Source organism: Cupressus sempervirens, chromosome 7 (assembly GCF_028749045.1).
Source record: "Cupressus sempervirens isolate cs-2001-9-10 chromosome 7, ASM2874904v1, whole genome shotgun sequence".
NCBI classification, from domain to species: Eukaryota; Viridiplantae; Streptophyta; class Pinopsida; order Cupressales; family Cupressaceae; genus Cupressus; species Cupressus sempervirens.
The window spans coordinates 824,284,064-824,299,380 of NC_143124.1; positions in this window are offsets into that span (position 1 = coordinate 824,284,064).

The following is a 15,317-nucleotide window of genomic DNA, read 5'->3' on the forward strand; positions in this document are numbered from 1 at the left end:
TTCATATTAATCTTAGTTATAATTGTTCTTTTATATATGAAATTAAATGTGTCTGAATTGAAGAGGCCAAAAATATCACTGAGATTTAAAAAATTATATATAAAAGGATCGAGATTAATTTGTAAGAACGACCATTGTTTAGATGTGATATAAGTCATAAAAGTTAGAGCATGATGTTAGATTATTAATATTTCAATAACTTTATTACTTGAAGAAAATAATATATTTTTATCAAAAAATTATATTTAATTTTTTAATTTTTTTGTCAGCTCATCCTATATTTATATTACTACAATATGTAAGCTATGTACATGCATCCAATTTTCTTATTATACCATGGTTTAAACTAGGCTAGGGTACCAATAGTTCAATTAGGAAAAACTCAATGATCCAAAATAATCACATTCTAAATTATGGTACACTCAATTAGCCACCAAATATACAAAGATACATAGATTGGAGTAAACTCTGTAATCCACATCTTATACAATCAAAAGTGCATCCAACTATTCACATTAGCTTCTCGATGACCTTACTAAACTCCTATCCAATAATCTAGTGAGAAACTCAATTGTTTGTGTCTATATGAAAAAAAGTAGGAACACACACAAAATTCAACATTAAAGTTACAAATACCATGTGATCTTTTAAGAGGTTACAACTAAGAAAAGACAAAAGAAGGGTAAGGGTTCAAGGAGTTTGTTACCCACTAATGGGCAAACCACTGTTGGAAATTTCAATGCTAGGATTAACCCAAAGGAGCACATTGAGAAGGTTGTCAAGGTAGTTGAGGAAAATATGAATAAAGATAAACATATGTTAGTCATGCAAGTGAGGTGATCAAAGATAATGAAGACATTGCTATTACCCCTATAAATATGGATATGGTTATGACTATAATCCCTACTATGAATAATGATGCAACCTCCCATGATTATGGAGATAAAATAAATAAAAAAGAGGCTATTGTGGAGAAGGGTACTCATGATGAGAAGGATAAGACATTGGATGTTTTAAGGTAGGAAGGGGTTCAAAACAATGATGTCATTCCCATGTTTGTGGCCCCTGATCCTATGCTTTCTACTAAATAGATTACTCCTCCCACTAATTGTTGGAAACTACAATTATAAAAATTGTTATGTTGTGATTCATGTCAAAATCTTTGACAAGATAGTTTTCTATTTGATTGAAGTGTCATATCTATTTGATTGATGAAGAGGATCTGAGAAGTTATTCAAAACAAAAGTATCTAGAGGAAAGGTTGAGTTATGAAGAGTACACTACAAATGGAAACTTGATTAGTTGGACTTTGACAAGATAAAGTGATTGTTTAAATCATGTTGCAAGTGGAGAAAGTAATGCTAAAGCCCTAAAGATGTGATAAAAGATAGACCAAATGCATAAGCTTGACCAAGAAATAGAGCAAAAGATTAAATAACTTGAAGTATATGATGAGTAATGCTAGTGTCGATTGAGCGCCAGAACAAGTTGAGTAGAAATAGTGTTGATCAAGCATTAGTATTAACCCAGTGATAGTTTATGTGCCAAGAAAGAAATTTAGTAGTGACCGAGTAACCCAATGATGACAGAGTGTCAATTTTTACTATTAGCTGAGGAACAACATTCTAATAGTTTGTGTGAAATCATAATTTTCAGCCAACTAAGTTGATTTCTTGGGATATGGAAAACATGTTGAAGATAAGGATAGATGAGTTGGATCATTTAATACTAGGAAAGGATTAGGTAAATGACCCAAGGAATGGATTCCAAGAGAAGTTTCTAGAAAAGTAGACAATCAACAAAATGGCTATTAGATTCATTGTATGTGATATATCTAATCGTAAACCTTAAGATCTAAGGTGATGTTTAAGCAGAACAAAATTATAATTACCTATATAATGAGGTACAAGGGTAAACTTATAGTGTGTGTGAGAAAGAGTTCCAAATAAGTGTAGAGTTAGAGCAATTGTTAATTTTATTAAATAACAAATCTAAGTATAAGGCTGAGAAGAGTTGAAAAGAGAAGGAGAGTGATTTCTTGAAGGTTTTCCAAGTGAATCAAAGATACAGATGACAATGAGGTCCTATCATTGAATCAACTTAAAGAGCCAAACAGAGATTTGTACATGCAAAGTGAATTGTACTTGATAGATCAAAACCTATTGTTACTTTATAACCACTGCAAATAGTATTTGAAATCCTTTAATCAAGTTTGGCCTAATAGTCATATGTAAATCCTTTAAGAGGGTGACATTCTAATAGAATATTCTAAATTCCTCTAACAAGGCCACTCCTAATAGGGTGATTAAATCTTTTAACAAGGTTACATTTAACAATGTGTTTTGTAACCTTTGTCAGGGTTGGCTCCTAATAGAGCTTACTTCAAAAGAGTGAAACTTAGTGATATGTTGCTTGTGGTTTTTCTCAAATTGGGTTTCCATGTTAAATCCTAGTGTTAAATTTGTATGGATGTTATTTATTGTATTTTAATGATTAATGTTTATATTGTGCAAGTTTGTTATATTTAGAATAGTAGATGACTAGTTGATGTTACTAAAAGTTGACTATAGAGATCGAGCTATATAATGATTAGATCTAAAGTTGATTAAGGGTTTTTTTTGTTTAATTGGTACATCTAAACCTTGGATAGTTGATTCACCCTCCTCTTAGTTATTCTAAATATTCTAACAGTTGGTATCATAGTACTGGTGCTTGCAAAGAGAAGTTTGAAGGTACTCAAAGCTAAAGATCATGATGTACAAGAAGGAGATACCAAAGTTGAACAAAGAGAATTTTCCTATATGGAAAAGATTGATGAGACCACATATAGCTGGTATTGGTGATGTTGCACTAGATTTTGTGGACAATGCATATGTGATCATTACAATAGTCTCTATGATTGCTCAACAACTAAAAGAAAAGCAAGAGCACAATCAGGCAATGTTGGAGATTGCTTCAACCCTAAGCTATGTTGATTTGATAACATAAAATATTGCGAGAATGCAAAATAAATGTGGGATAAACAAAATACCATATATGGAGTAGATGATAATTCCATAAGAGCAAAATCAAAAATCTTGAGAGGAAAATTTGATGAAATGAGAATGACAAAAGGTGAGAATATAGTTTAATACTGTGCAAGAATCAAAGAGCTTGTCAATGCTATTAGAAGAGCAAATAGAAAGATCAAGGATGAAATAGTAATGAACAAGGTATTGAGAACTCTACTTCCTATTTATTCTATATGGTTTCTACAATACAAGAACTGAGATGTACACTAGGTAATGACCTAACTCTAGAAGGTGTGATTAGGAGGCTTGCTTCTTTTAAGATGTCTAATTTTGATAATTACACTCCTATTGTTGAATATTCTTTTAAATCAAAACTGGTTCTTAGCAAGAAAGGAAAAGGTAAACATGAGAAAAGTGACAATGATACTTTTGATGATGAATTTGATGAACTTGAGGCACTGATGGCTAGGAGACTTGGAAGAGGCAAAGGAAAATACAAAGGTAAACTTCCCATAATCTTTTTTTCATGCAAAAAAGTTGGTCATATTACTACAAGATATCCTAACAGAGAAGACAAGGATGAGAGAAAGGAAAGCAGTTGCAAAGGAAGATGAGATGATTGAGACAACAAGAAGAACAAGGACTACAAAGAAAAAGGTAAGAAATCTTGTTATATTGTTGAAGAAGAAACTAATACTAAATTTGAAAGTAATGATGAAGAAGTAGTCTATGTTGCTATGAAAGAAGATTCTAATGAAGATGATAAAACTACATTAATCTCTTAGGTGAATAAAATTGATAGATGGATAATTGATAGTGGTTATTATAATCACATGACTGGTGATAGAAGTAATTTTAAGAACATTGGACCATACAAGGGTAGCTATGTTAAATTTGGTAATGATGTTCCATGTCTTGTGAAGGGTAAAGGATGAAGGGTAAAGGATGAGTATAGGGCAAGTGCACCAAGTTGTGGTGCCAAAAGGGGGGTATAAGTGGACACCTTTATTCTGAAATCAACAATTTCTGAACTTCAACAAGAATTTAAAGATAGTTACGCTCAAAATTTTAAGATATGACAAAAAAAAAAGTAGTAGTCCTTTGAATCTAGTTTCTAAACTACTCATTTTTTTCAAAATGGTTTAGTTTTAGGTCCTCAAAAAAGGGGGCCACAGAAAGTGGTACTATTTATCCCAAAAAAACATAACACAGTACAAAGTGTGGCCACCTTAAAATTTTAACTTTTTTTTGAAATTCTTTAATTGCTCTAGTCAAAAGTTACTTAACATTGTAGTTTATCCTAGATTTTTTGGGTAATTTTATAACGTTTATTTTTTCTTAATGATTTTTTTAACTAGACACATCCCAAAAATGTGAAATATCTATGTGCTCCCCCTAGAAATGATTGAAAACTAATCTAAAATCAAAACTTCTTTTTTTTCAAAGTGTGCAGAATGGAGTCTAGTTTCTAAAAAACTAAGTTGTTGCAAAATTTAATGAACAAGCTAAAATCTACAGCCCAATTAGTACATGTTTGTTTTTGATAAAAAATGGACATACATTCAAAAGAAATTATAGATGAAAGGCTTGAAATAGTTCAAATAAAAAATTAATTATATGGTTATATAGCTAACACGAAGACCTACAATGTCATGTAACCTGATCTTATTAATGCTCAACCACAAGGAATCTTGAAGGAGAGAACACAAAAAAAATCAATCATTTTTTGTATGTTTGCAACAAAACACGTCTCAAACCAATTTATAGACTCAAAACCTTTGGGTTGGGTCCCCAAGGAAAAACCAAACCTTAGGCTTAGTAGAATGCAAAGGTTTGAATAGTGTGTATGCCCTATAGCACACACTTGCTATTTAAAGCTTTTAAAATTTGGGTCTCAATAGCACACGTATGCTATAGTGCACACACACTATTGAGACCAAAATAGTGCATAGAGAGGGAAGAAGAGAGGCAAAGCAAGAGCGAGAGAGAGAGGGGGTGATGGGTGTGTGTGTGTGTGTGTGTGTGTGTGTGTGTGTGTGAGAGAGAGAGAGAGAGAGAGAGAGAGAGAGAGAGAGAGAGAGAGAGAGTAGGGGATGGGAGAGGGGGGAGAGAGAGTAGGGGATGAGAGAGAGAGAGAGAGAGGAAGCGAGAGAGAGTAGGGGTGGCAGAGAGAGTATGGGATGGGAGAGAGATGAAGTGTGAGAGAGAGTAGGGGTGACAAAGAGAGAGTACAGGATGGGAGAGAGAGATTTAGAGTAGGGGATGGGAGAGAGAGGAAGTGTGAGAGAGTGAGTAGGGGTGACAGAGAGAGTATGGGATGTGAGAGAGAGATTGAGAGTAGGGGATGGCAGAGAGAGAGTAGGTAATGGGAGAGGGGGTGAGAGAGGGAGAGAGAGAGAGAGGAGGGAGTGTGTGTGAGAGAGAGTAGGGCATGGGAGAGAGTGTGAGAGAGAGTAGGGGTGGTAGAGAGAGAAAGTAGGGGATGAGAGAGGGAAGAGAGAGAGTAGGGGATGGGGGAGAGAGAGTAGAGAGGGAGAGAGTGAGAGAGATAGTAGGTGGTGGGAGAGGGAGTGGGAGAGGGAGAGAGGGGGGGATGGGAGTGTGTGTGAGAGATCTAGAGAGTAGGGGATGGGAGAGGAGAGAGAGGGGGGATGGGAGTGTGTGGGTGTGTGAAAGAGAGAGAGTAGGGGATGGAAGAGGAGAGAGAGATAGAGTAGGGGATGGGAGAGAGAGAATAGGTGGTGGGAGAGGGAGTGGGAGAGGGAGAGGGAGAGAGAGGGGGGGAATGAGAATGTGTGTAGGAGAAAGAGAGTAGGGGATGGGAGAGAGAGGAAGTGTGAGAGAGAGTACAGGTGGCAGAAAGAGTATAGGATGGGAGAGAGATCGAGAGTAGGGGATGGGGGAGAGAGAGAATACAGGATGGGGAGAGAGATTGAGAGTAGGGGATGGGGGAGATAGAGAGAGTAGGCGGTGGGAGACAGAGTGAGAGAGGGAGAGCGAGAGAGAGAGGAGGACAAGAGTGCATGTGTGTGAAAGAGAGAGAGTAGAGAATGGGAGAGGAGGGAGAGAGAGAGAGAGAGTAGGGGACGACAGAGAGAGAAGGAGGTGGGAGAGAGAGTGGGAGAGGGAGAGAGAGGGGGGATGGAAATGTGTTTAAGAGAGAGAGAGTAGGGGATGGGAGAGAGTGTGAAAATGTAAGAGAGAGTAGGGGGTGGTAGAGGGAGAGTAGAGAAGAAGAGAGAGAGAGAGAGAGAGAGAGAGAGAGAGAGAGAGAGAGAGAGAGAGAGAGAGAGAGAGAGAGAGAGAGAGAGAGAGAGAGAGTAGGCGATGGGAGAGGGAGTGGGAGAGGGAGAGCGAGTGAGAGATAGAGTAGGGGATGGGAGAGGAGAGAGAGGGGGGATGAGTGTGTGTGTGTGTGAAAGAGAGAGAGTAGGGGATGGGAGAGGGGAGCGAGAGATAGAGAGAGAGTATGGGATGGGAGAGATAGAGAGTAGGTAGTAGGAGAGGGAGTAGGAGAGGGAGAGAGAGAGAGAGAGAGAGAGGATGGGAGTGTGTGTAAGAGAGAGAGTAGGGGATGGGAGAGAGTGTGAGAGAGAGTAGGGGTGGTAGAGAGAGTGACAATAGGGGATGGGAGAGAGAGAGTAGAGATGGAGAGAGTGAGAAAGAGAGATAGTAGGAAATGGGAGAGGGAGAGAGAGAGGGGGGGTTAGGAGTGTGTGTGAGAGATCTAGAGAGTAGGGGATGAGAGAGGAGAGAGAGAAGGGGGTTGGGACTGTGTGGGTGTGTGAAAGAGAGAGAGAGAGAGTAGGGGATGGGGAAGAGAGAGTAGGTGGTGGGAGAGGGAGTGGGAGAGGGAGAGAGAGGGGGGAATGGGAATGTGTGTGTGTGTGTGTGTGTGTGTGTGTGTGTGTGTGTGTGTGAGAGAGAGAGAGAGAGAGAGAGAGAGAGAGAGAGAGAGAGAGTAGGGGATGGGAGAGAGTGTGAGAGAGAATAGGGAATGGGAGAGAGTGTGAGAGAGAATAGGGGATGGGAGAGAGAGTGAGAGTAGGGGATGGGAGAGATACTAGAGTAGAGAGGGAGAGAGAGTAAGAGAGACAGATAGTAGGTGATGGGAGAGGGAGTGGGAAAGGAAGGGAGAGAGGGGGGAGAGGGGGGATGGGAGTGTGTGTCAGTGAAAGAGAGAGTGTAGGGGATGGGAGAGGGGAGAGAGAGAGAGTAGGGGATGGAGGAGAGAGAGTAGGTGGTGAGAGAGGGAGTGGGAGAGGGAGAGAGAGAGGGGGAATGGGAATGTGTGTAAGAGAGAGAGAGAGAGAGAGAGAGAGAGAGAGAGAGAGAGAGAGAGAGTAGGGGATGGGAGAGAGTGTGAGAGAGAGTAGGGGGTGGTAGAGAGAGAGTATAGGATGGGAGAGAGAGAGTGAGATTAGGGGATGGGAGAGAGTGTGAGAGAGAGTAGGGGATGGGAGAGAGAGTAGAGAGGGAGAGAGTGAGTGAGAGAGAGAGAGATAGTAGGTGGTGGGAGAGGGAGTGGGAGAAGGAGAGAGAGGGGGGGATGGGAGTGTGTTTCTATGAAAGAGAGAGAGAGTAGGGGATGGGAGAGGGGAGAGAGAGTAGCCTGAGAGAGAGAGAATAGGGGATGGGAGAGAGAGAGTAGGTGGTGGGAGAGGGAGTGGGAGAGGGAGAGAGAGAGTGGGATGGGAGTGTGTGTAAGAGAGAGAGAGTAGGGGATGGGAGAGAGTGTGAGAGAGTGAGAGACTAGGGGGTGGTAGAGAGAGAGAGAGAGAGAATGGGATGGGAGAGAGAGAGTGAGAGTAGGGGATTGGAGAGAGTGTGAGAGAGAATAGGGGGATGGGAGAGTGAGAGTGAGAGTAGGGGATGGGAGAGAGAGAGTAGAGAGGGAGAGAGAGAGATATTAGGCAGTGGGAGAGAGAGAGAGGGGGGATGGGAGTGTGTGTGAGAGATCTAGAGAGTAGGGGATGGGAGAGGAGAGAGAGTGAGAGAGAGTAGGGGATGGGAGACATGAGAGAGAGTGAGAGAGAGAGTCAGAGAGAGTAGGCAGTGGGAGAGGGAGTAGGAGAGGGAGAGCAAGTGAGATTAGGGGATGGGAGAGAGAGAGAGTAGGGGATGAGAGAGAGAGAAAGTAGGCAGTGGGAGAGAGAGAGGTGGGGGGAGAAGGGAGTGTGTGTGTGAGAGAGAGAGAGTAGGGGATGAGAGAGAGAGAGAAAGTAGGCAGTGGGAGAGAGAGAGAGAGAGGGGGGAGATGGGAGTGAGAGAGAGAGAGAGAGAGTAGGGGATGGGAGAGAATAGAGGGTGAGAGAGAGTAGGGGATGGGAGAGAGAGAGTAGGCGGTGGGAGAGGGAGAGTGAGAGAGAGAGTAGGGGATGGGAGAGCGGAGAGAGTAGGGAGAGAGAGAGAGAGAGAGAGAGAGAGAGAGAGAGAGAGAGAGAGAGAGAGAGAGTAGGACCTATGTGGACCTATTGGTGTTCAAATCTATTGTGGAGATAAATATTTCATTTTATTTGTTGATGACTATTCTAGAATGATGATTGTGATGTTTCTCAAGGAAAAATATGATGGTTTTCAATTATTTAAGTGGTATTTGGCCACAAGTGAAAAGGAGATGGGGAAGAGTCTGAAATGCTTGATATTTTATAGAGGTGGTGAATTCATTTCTAATGAATTTAACATATTCTACAATGATAGAGGAATCAAAGAAAAAATGTCAGCACCTAGGACGCCTCCTCATAATGGAATAGTTGAAAGAAGAAATACATCAATCATGGACTATGATAAAACATTGATGATGGAGAAAAATATGTCAAAGAAATACTAGAGAGAAGTTATAAGTACAACTGTGTTGGTTAACAATTGTTCTCCTATTATATTTGATAATCTTGACCCTTTGATACCCAATATTTGGAGAAACAAAAGGATGTTTACCAACAAATGGGTCAGTGTATGTATCCTATCACTACCTTCTGAACTGATTAGGTAAAACTCCCTATGATTCTTACAATAATATGCAATGAATATGTCTTTATGTGATAAAAAATTCTTGATATTATGAGCTCTTAACTTGAGAGTAGTAAAGGATTACCAAATTGTTTGTAGGCAAAAACAACTCAAGCAAGATGTATATGAATAACCTATCACACTCAATGAAATGATTGTAGTAGATTATCTTGATATTTTCTGACTTCTAATTCTATTCTAAATGAAAATTCCTCATCTAAATGCATAAGTAGGAAAGAAACGATTATACATATTAGGGCAAGTGGAACTTCTTTGGCTATTAGCCTTGACTAAAATGTAATTCAAAAAGTATCCAATAGACTCACATACATTATCCTTTTATTCCCAATGAAATATCTAACATATATGAAACTATCAAGAGAAGAAACATAAGCATATATGAAGTAGCAAATGGAATTATTGTACTGCAAATACCGAAACAAAGTGGAATCCATCTTATTATTTAGAGGATCATACACAATTGTCTTTTAGCTCTAAGTGCAAAACTATCTAATGCATGGAGTACAAAACATGAAAATAAAATACTATAAATGGAATTATAGAACCATTCCCTCTCAAGTTTTTTGACCTTTATTATTTCTCAAGATATTACATTTATAATTTGTTGTTATCATTTCTAAATTTTGGCAGAGCAACAGTCATATAATAGAGAATAAAATATGGAAATATCCAATCTGTATTGCGATACGAGAACATGCTATCCCTTCTATTGATGATTCTGAATCCATGATATTCCTAAAAACACACCATGACAATTCATCTTCATGAAATCTCTAAAAATCTAGTGGAAAATAGTTTATTCTTCATTTTCTGTCTTTTCATGCCAAATCCATATATTTCATATGTTAATGGTCACCACATTTTCTAATTCTAACCATCGATATTAAATCAATGATTGTGATTTAAATGTGGAGACTTTCCTTTATGGTTTCCATTGTGGGTCCATTGAGTGCACATATCTTCTTGTTGCTTCATTGCTATGACTAATTTCTATCTCCATAGTGACATCGTGAGAAACGTTGATCTTTTAAGATCTAACAGTGCTTGCAAAACTGACCCACCTATATCACTATCAGAGAATCTATCCAATCGTAGTACGCCAATCTGGAACCCATTTACCTTTTGTGACTCACAATTTGGCTCCATAGTTCCACGTGTCAAATCATCACTATGTCACATAGAATAATGATCAAGCAACTTCACATAGCGAGATGACGACATCTGTGGATCTCTTTCTAATCTGATAGTGATAAAAAAATGATGTTAGGTCTCTTTGTTTCATGATACGGGTCCCTCTTTCCAACTGGGCACACCATGGTGAACAATTGGCACCATTCTATTGCTTTGAGAATATGACATTGACTTTCTTTCTTTTGTGACACTTAGTGAGTAGATTCTAATTGTGCTTCATGAAATGTCACATGCCTTCACATTACCTTGTCACATAAATTATCATACAAGTGTCTTTATATATTGACATTAAGACCTCCATAGATCATCTTTGATTTGATGACTGAGGGCATCTAACTTTCATTTAATATTTGAAATGGAACACAATATGACAGGTAAGAATCTGACTTTTCAACTAGCCAATAGCACACATTCTTTCATTCAATTGACTTTTCAACTTTGTCATGCATACGTGTAGATCAAATATTAACTGTCGATTTTATTTTCAAAAAGAGTATTTCCTTTTCCATTTCTACATTTTTGAACATCCATTTTGCATTGAATACAAATGATCTCATTTCTAGCTATTCTAATGATCTGTATATCAATATTCAACTTCAGTCTTCAGTGTTCTCTTCTACATTTGCTTTGTATATATCTATGAAAATGTATTGTTCTCCAGATATAGATCTTTGACCATGGAGTTAGAAACTTTTAGAGATGAAGAAATGCTCTCATCAAGAACTATTTCTCAACATGATTAGGAACAAATAATATGAATCATTAGAGATATTAAGACCTTCTTCTCATTAGGAAAATACATAACAAACCCTCCCAAAACCTAATCACCTAGCCAAGAAATAATGTATTGCTCATATGATTTCCATGCATTAGGTTAACTCAAAGGGAGATGAGAAGAAAGACACTTCTAAGGGAAATCTAGACTCAAACTCAAGACTTTAACTTTTGACTTGACTCAAAAACCCCAAGACAAAGATATAGATTGAAACTTGGGCAACAAACTATTTATACCCTAAACAAAGTGCAATTCAAGAAAGGTACAAATGCTACACCTTTTGAATTGTGGTATAGATATGCACCTAATGTTAAGTATTTCAAATTTTTTGGTAGAAAATTTTACATACTTAAAGATAATAGAGATGGAAAACTTGAGGCTAAAAATCATGAAGGCATATTCCTAGGTTATTCCACTAAGAGAAAAGTTTATAAGTGTTTGAACTTTAACACTTAAAAAGTTGTGGAAAGTGAAAATGTGAAAGTTGATGAGTATACAGAAAGGAATGAAGCTAAATGCAAGACAAACCCCAAAGACTACAATTTATTCTTATATGCAAATTATAGTGCTCCAAGCACCCCACTTGAAGAACAGAACAAAGATGTAGATATACAACAAACTAGAAATGTCAAGTTGCAATAGCCAGCTGATGAGGAGTAGACTATGAGTGTCAAGCAATAGGAAAATGATGTCAAGTCATATATAGAGGAAGCCGAACATTAGGAAGACAATGCCAAACATGTAGAACATGAACCAAAACTTGAACAAGAGAGAGATAATGAGCTTGAAATCATTTTTCAAGATGAACCCATTGAAGAAAAAAGAAGAAAATACCATGTATTAGAAAAATATGTAAGAAGACATCATGCACCTAAGAAAGTCATTGGAGATAAATAATCTTGTGTTATGATAAGAAAAAGACTTAGAAGTGATACATGCTTACTTTGTGAGTTTGAGCCCAAATTTGTGAAAGATGCTTTGGAGAACGAGGATTGGATGCAAGCAATGGATGAAGAAATTGAGAAAATAGAAAAGAACAAAACATGGATAGTAGTACCCATAGCCAAAGATAAAAAAATATTAGAACAAAGTGGGTATTCAAGAACAAGCTGAATGAAAATGGTGAGTCATGAGGATCAAGGCTATATTGGTATGCAAAGGATAACAAGAAGAAGGTGTTGATTATGGGGAAAAATTTGACCCTAGAGAAATACTAGGAGTTAGAACACTACTTGCATATGCTTTCTATAAAGGATTTAAGGTATATCAGATGGATGTCAAATTTCTATTTGTGAATGTGATACTTGAAGAAGAAGTATACATAGAGAAGCTTGAAGGATTTGTGGATCCTATCAATAAAAATATGGTGTGTAAGTTGCAAAAGACTTTATATAGTTTGAAAAAAGCCCCTAGAGCATGGTATGAAATATAGCATAACTATTTGGTAAAGATTAGATTTGGAAGTACAAATGATAATGTAACAATCTATACTTGTAGACTTGCAAGAACAAGGAGGTATTGTTATCTGAACTTTTTGTTGATGATATCATATTTGGAGGCAAGGAAGTATTATGCAAATCATTTGCTAAAGAAATGAAGAAGGAATTTGAAATGTCAATGTTTGGTGAGATCAAACTCTTTGTTGGTTTACAAGTATATCAAATGAAACAAGATATCTTCACTAGTCAGTCCAAATATATCAAGGAGATACTAAAAACTTTTGGGATGGAAGATTTAAGACCAGCTAGTACACCTATGGTTGTGAGACTCAAATCATCTAAGAGTGATGATTCTATTAATGTGAACCAAGCATTATACCAATCAATTATTGAAAAATTGCAATATGTTGTTCATACTATACCTGATATTGCATTGTAGTTGGGATAGTTGTGTTATCTTTTGCAAGTCCTAAATAAAATCACATGATGGTAGTAAAAAAGATAGGTTAAAATATCTAAAAGGAACAAAAGAATATGGATTGTATTAAAAAAAGAATGATAAATTTGAATTGAAGATATTTACTAATTCTGATTGGGTAGGAAATGTTGATGGTAGAAAGACCACAAGTGGTGGTGAATTCTTCCTAGGAAAAAGACTTACTTCATGGACAAGAAAGAAATAGAATTACATTTCTCAATAAAAAACTAAAGCTAAATATGTGAAAACAATAGTAAATTGTTCAAATATCATATGGATCAAGAAATTGTTGAGAGGTACGAAGGAAGAAATTACAGATACAATGGTTATCTATTCTGATAACACTAGTGCTATTAACATATCAAAGAATCCTATAATGCACACAAACAAAAAGCATATTTCTATCAAGTATCATTACTTGAGAGAGCTAGTTCAAGACAAAGAAGTGAGATTGGAGTATGTGAACACTAGAGAGAAAATAACTAATATATTGACTAAAGCTTTACCTAAAGATGCTCATGAATGTCTTAGAGGTAAACTAGTGGTGATTTCCCTAGACAAAGCTACTTAAGCTAAAGAAAATATTTGCATCAAATGTGTTGATCAGAATATCTTGCAAATTGATGCAGAGAATTCCACTTTGGCAGTTGCCTAAGGTAGTAGTGAAGAAGAAGCATAGAATGATGGATCAGTCATACAAATATGATAGATGAATAATTTAGAATTGACATGAAGATATCTACATGAAAAGATGCATAAGTTAAAATTTCTTTGGAATTGTTGTCAAATAGGGAGAGATTATCTAGTTATCACAAGAAAGAAAGAGAGGTTATACAACATATTGAAAGATTTTTCAGAAGGCAAAGATTAAAATGAAAAGGGAGATAGTGAAAGCTATTACAAGACAAAAGAGGTGGAGATTACTTAGAGGGAGCTCATAAGATTTACATGAGGTGTTGCCAAATCTGATATGAGAACCAAAATGAAACTAATGATATTAATGAAGATATGATACTGTACAAAGAGGGAGTTTCTCGAGACAAAAAATGCTTTAGATTGCATGGTAACTAGAGGTGTTGTCATCAATGTCAAAGAGGGAGATTATTGGAAACTATAATTTACAATTGGAACAACTGTAATGCTATCATTAATGTCAAACCTATTGGTGAGATAGTTTTCTATCTAATCTAAGTGTCATAACTATTTGATTGATGAAAAGGGTTTGGGAAGTTATTCATTAAAAAAGTATCTAGAGGAATGGTTGAGTTATGAAGAGGAAACTATGAGTAGACACTTGATTAGATGGACATTGACAAGATAAAGTGATTTTTTAAATCATGTTTCAAGTGGAGAAGATAGTAATGCTAAAGCCTTGAAGGTGTGATCAAAGATAGACCAAATGTATAGGCTTGACTAAGCAACAAAGTAGAAGACTAAAGAACTTGAAGTATATGTTGAGTGATGCTAGTGTCAACTGAGTGCCAGAACTAACCGAGAAGAACAAGTGTTGACCGAGCATCAATATCGACCAAGTGATAGTTTATGTATTGAGAAAGAAATTTAGTAGTGACGAGTAACCCAATGATGACTGAGTGTCAAAACTTAGTGTTGGCCGAGGAACAACATTTTAACAGTTTATGAGAAATCATAATTTCTAGCCAACTAAGTTGATTTCTTGGGAGATGGAAAGCATGTTGAAGATAAGGATTGATGAGTTCGATCATTTAATGCCAGGAGAGGATTAGGTAAATGACCTAAGGAATGGATTCTAAGATAACTTTCTAGGAAAGTAGAAAATGAACAAAATGGCAATTAGATTCATTGTATGTGAAAAATCTAACCATAAACCCTAAGATCTACGGTGATGTTTAAGTGGAAAAGGGTCATAATTACCTATTTAAGGAGGTACAAGGGTGAACTTATATTGTGTGTGTGTGTGTGTGTGTGTGTGTGTGTGTGAGAGAGAGAGAGAGAGAGAGAGAGAGAGAGAGAGAGAGAGAGAGAGAGAGAGAGTTCCAAAGAAGTGTAGAGTTGGAGCAATTGGTGATGTTATTGACTAGTGGATCTAAGAAGAAGGCTGAGAAGAGTTGAGAAGAGAAGGAGAGTGTTTACTTGAAGCAAATTAGAGACATAGATGACAATGAGGGACTATGAATCATCTTAAACAGCTAAATAGAGATATGCACATGAAAAGTAAGTTGTACTTGAGATCAAAACCAATTGTTACTTTGTAACCATTGTAAACAATATTTGAAATCCTTTAATCAAGGTAAACCTAACAGTCATATGTATATCCTTTAACAGGGTGACATTCTAATGGAATATTCTAAAGTCCTCTAACAAGGCCACTCCTATCAAGGTGATTAAATCCTTTAACAATGTCACATTTAATA